Below are 4,987 nucleotides of genomic sequence, written 5' to 3' on the forward strand. Positions count from 1 at the left end.
GAAAAAGGGTCTATCTCGAAACTAAAAGGGTTCTTCAGCTGTCCCCATAGGATAACCCTTTAAAGAACCCTTTTTGGTTCCAGGTAGAACCCTTTTGGGTTCCACGTAGAACCCTTTTAGGTTCCACGTAGAACCCTTTCCACACAGGGTTCTACATGGACCCAAAGGATTCTTTCTACATGTAACCAAAAAGGTTTCTACCGGGAACCAAAAAGGGTTATCCTATGGGGACAGCCAAAGAACCTTTTGGAACCCTTTTTTCTGAGTGTATAGAAATACACAACATTTGATTTTATGGTGTACTGGCATATTTATGACATCTAGGTTCAACATAACAATTTACACTGAAAGCTGGCCAGTGGATGCAAGGGTCCACCTGACCCTATTAAAATACAGATATTGCATTCTGCTCTATACTATTTTATTATGGGTCAAGACTGATGTCATATCTGGAAAAAGCAGCTCTTTATTTCACTTAACCTCCATCCCTCTCTCTTTCCACCTTCATTCCTCTCTCCTCAGTGTGCTCACAGCATCTGTCATTTGTCATCAGAAGTGACTGGGCTGGTATTACAGGGTCAGCCTGTGAATGCAGTTTAAAACCTTGTGTTTAGTCTCGTCCTCTGTCCTCTTGGCCTGTGTGTCATTCACCAAATAGTCATCCCTCCATCCAATCAACCCTCAGATCTAAAAAAAACAGATCTAAAACATGATCAAGATGGGAGATAATTCCGCAGAAGACATTACAGTAAGAGGCCTCATGTTGCTAAGCAATAGCTGTGGTACAGAAGTGCAGTGTTTTATCCAACTATCTGTCTGTTGAAATGCAACATCTACTAATTGAATTTAATGCAAAGAGAAAATCTCAATCTCACTGTACACATGTGTAGCTCTACATCATTACATGTACATAATTAAACATTGACATTCATAATCCAGTAATGAAATCCAGTAAAGCAAACTCTTTGATTTTAAATCCAGTGGTGAAGGAAAAAGTATTCTGTATCAATCAATCTGTTCCATTTCATTTGTAAAACACGTCAAATAAATATTTTGGCACCTGATGCTGGAGGAGCCTGGCTAAATCAAAGTGTATTAATAATTAGTTCTAATTAGCAGTGTGTGTGAGAGGTGTGATGCCTGTCTTCATGGCTGCGCTCCTCCCCTCCTCTCCTCCTCCTTACCTCTCCTCCTTTCCTTCCTGAATCTCTATCTGTTCTGCATATCAGCTGCTGTGAGAGACTGCACATTACAGAGAGGAAGTTATACTTCTCACAAAGAGAGAGGAAGAGAGAGAGAACGACAGAGGGAGTGAGAGAGAGAGAGAGAGAGAAGGCGTGGGGTTAACGTTTGTGATATCGAGTTAATTGAAACACACAGACACACAAGTGAGAGCAAACATTCAAAAGTGTATCCATTTATTTCAACAGTAAGTTAATTAAACGCCCTGACCAGCAGGGAGGGGTTTGAAGCACCTGTCCACACAGGTTTGTTTGGTAAGCGAGAGCATTTCGGGGGCATCTGGTGATACAGGCCATGAATGAACCTTAATTAGTGTCCCAGCAGGGGTGTAACGAATGGGTAAACACAGCCAGGAATGACACACACACACAGCCAGGAACGACACAGACACACAAAGATAGGCATACACACACGACTTGCACACACAGCCAGGAACAACTCACACACACCGCCTGACAGTGAGTTAGATTTCACAGTGTTGCATCATCATGGATTATCTAACGAGCACCAGTGTCACAAAGCCAACAAATATCCTTGGGACCTGCAGGGGTAAATTAGTCTCCTGCCTCACACCCCTACCAACGACGGGTACAAAATAATAGAACTCACACTATCACTCTCCTTTACAGCAGCCGGGGGCCCACAGCACTGCACTGCCATCACTTTAATGAGAAGCTGTATATTTGTGTTATACCTCCAATCCCCTCCCACCTCCCGTTTTCATAGATTCATCTTGCTGGAGTGGATGATTCATCTTATGTTTTAAAAAAAAATCTGATTAGGCCTAACGCTTTGGCCCTGTTTTTGCGTGATGAATCATGTGAGTCATATATGCAGCTTTAGATTTATCTTCCTGACCTTTTGTATGCAAAGGAGACACGTTCTGTACGACCATAATGTGACACGTCAGAAAAAGAGGTCAGGGCTGTGAGGCAACACAAACACTCCCTCCCTTTCTTCTCTCCCTCCCTCTCTCTGATGACTCTATTGTTTTGCTGTGTTGTGGCCTGTGCAATATGACAGAACAATACACTGTGTTCTTCTTATCACAAAGCTAGCTATCTGAAAGCCATGCTAATTCAGTTGATTTGATTTGTGGGAGCTAGGCTCACATTTTCAAGTTACCAGAGCAAACCATATATAAAGGTTAAATTATAGTAACCATGATGAAATTATTAGATATTGAGAATGTATGGCAAATGTAAAGCCTTCTAAGATAAGGAGGACCACTTTTGAAATACACCGAGTGTTCAAAACCTCAGTATATTTCAAAACACCTTCCTAATATTGAGAATACCCCATTTTGCTATCAGAACAGTCTAAACACAGTTGTGTCAAGTTGACTGGATGTCCTTTGGGTGGTGGACCATTCTTGATACACATGGGAAACTGTTGAGTGTGGAAAACCCCGCAGCGTTGCAGTTCTTGACACAAACCAGTGCGCCTGGCACCTACTACCATACCCCGTTCAAAGGCACTTCAATCTTTTGTCTTGCCCATTCACTCTCTGAATGGCACACACACACAATCCATGTCTCAATTGTCTCAAGGCTTAAAAGTCCTTCTTTAACCTGTTTCCTCCCCTTCATCTACACTGATTGAAGTGGATTTAACAGGTCACATCAATAAGGGATCATAACTTTCACCTGGATTCATCTGGTCAGTCTATGTCATGGAAAGAGCAAGTGTTCCTAATGTTTTGTACACTCTGCGTAAGTGTTTTAATGAATGCTTTCAAGTGTTATCTCCTGGGATCAAATTGACATCTGGTTTGATGCATGTACCCAAAATAAATTCAATGCAATCCTAAGATATATTATAACTATAGGCTAAGATGAGTAAATGACAAAATTGCCTAATCAAGTATTAATGTCGAAGTATTAGTGTGTGTGTGTGTGTGTGTGTGTGTGTGTGTGTGTGTGTGTGTGTGTGTGTGTGTGTGTGTGTGTGTGTGTGTGTGTGTGTGTGTGTGTGTGTGTGTGTGTGTGTGTGTGTGTGTGTGTGTGTGTGTGTGTGTGTGTGTGTGTGTGTGTGTGTGTGTGTGTGTGTGTGTGTGTGTGTGTGTGTGTGTGTGCCCTGTTGTAATTAAACATGCATGGGTGTTTTTGTTCCACATACAGTGTTTTTTTCCACTAGCCTAGGTTTTGACAGGGCTTCACAACAACCCCAGGTGGAACCAGGGGTGCAAACAAGCTTGTGAGTACAGCCATGAAACACACACATTAGCACCTAGACCAAATTACTATGCACACCCTGCTGGGGGCAGGGCCATAACATTGCCACTCGGCTATGTACCAGAGTCCACCAGAGCACTCAGCCAAGTAAAGTGGAAGTCAATAGTCACCATAAGCAAGAATTGTATACATTTTTATGTAACGCTTTCCATTGAGATGTGAGCCAATTTATTCAATATGGTTGGTTTTTTTATCATTATATATATGTTTATTTATCTTTAACACTAAATAAAATGCAGTCAGGTTTAAATGAGCAAACAGTATTATACGGACCCTGTATGTGTAATCAGCGGGATGTGCACGTGTTTAGGTCTGGTGTCTAGCAATGAGTGTCTATGGGGACCAGTCATCAGCCCTACTCAGCCCATCTCTCCAGCACCGCAATTGACTTCAGTAATTAATACATAAGAGGCTGAAACATCAGCCAACACAGAGGCTGCTAACTGTTCATAAGTAAAGACCACATCAAATATCACAGAACAAACAATAACAAACAAAAAACAGAGAGGGGATACAGTGATGATGGGTAGACTGGAGAGACAGGAAAGACTGGGAAATAGAAGAGTGATGGATGTGATGGGAGGTCACTGAAGAGGCAAGGAGGGAAGAAGAAATGAGGTAGAAAACAGAGAGACAGAATAGAAAGAGAAAGGTAAGAGAGAGAGAGGTAAGAGAGAGAGTGGGGTGAGAGAGAGAGAGGGGTGAGAGAGAGAGAGAGGGGGAGAGAGAGAGAGGTGAGTGGTATGTGATAAGGGGTCCCGCCAGAGCAGTGTAAAGTGAAGCTGAGTTAGTGGTGGAGGTGAGTGAGAAGCAGTCCAGGAGTGTCTCAGAGGGGTTTCCTGCCTGGACAAAGGGAGAATGGGAGAGGAGGGAGTGCTGGTCAGGTCCCCTGGCGGACCCAGTCCTAGCTCTGCCTGACATAAGTACCTTTCCAAAGATGAACAACATCACCTCCACTGTAGCTTAGAAGGTCGAGAAATTGCTCCCATTGCACATCACCCCGACCCCCCCCCACACACACACACACACTACACACCATGTGACCTTCCTTCTGTGTGCTTAGAGTTCCACCTTCCTCCCCCTCCTCCTTGATGTCCAGCTCTGGACAGCTTCCCCAGCCCGGCCTGGCATCTCTTAAGGTAGCTTTTACACTCCTTTACTCTTCCACTTGATGGGACATGGAGACCACTCGGGAACCGCAGCAGACCTTTTTCCACTTGACTTTGTCCATTAAAGTGGTTCTAAAATAAAGCCCTGTTACTCACACATGGAGTGTGGGTGCATTATGGATGTGGCAGTGGTGATGAAGTTGTGGGATATCTTAATGACACCCAACACGTCTCCTGGTAACCATCCCCAGCCACAATGAATTAACTAGTGCTCATAATTAAACTGCATGGAGGGGAAAAAAAGAACAACTTCGGAAGTTAATAAAACATCACTGGTGGTACCAATTTACTTACGCGATTATGCTTACTGATCATGTCAAGTTTCCACTCACACACTCTGTG

This window comes from Oncorhynchus gorbuscha, linkage group LG06, assembly GCF_021184085.1.
Source record: "Oncorhynchus gorbuscha isolate QuinsamMale2020 ecotype Even-year linkage group LG06, OgorEven_v1.0, whole genome shotgun sequence".
Classification (NCBI taxonomy): Eukaryota; Metazoa; Chordata; class Actinopteri; order Salmoniformes; family Salmonidae; genus Oncorhynchus; species Oncorhynchus gorbuscha.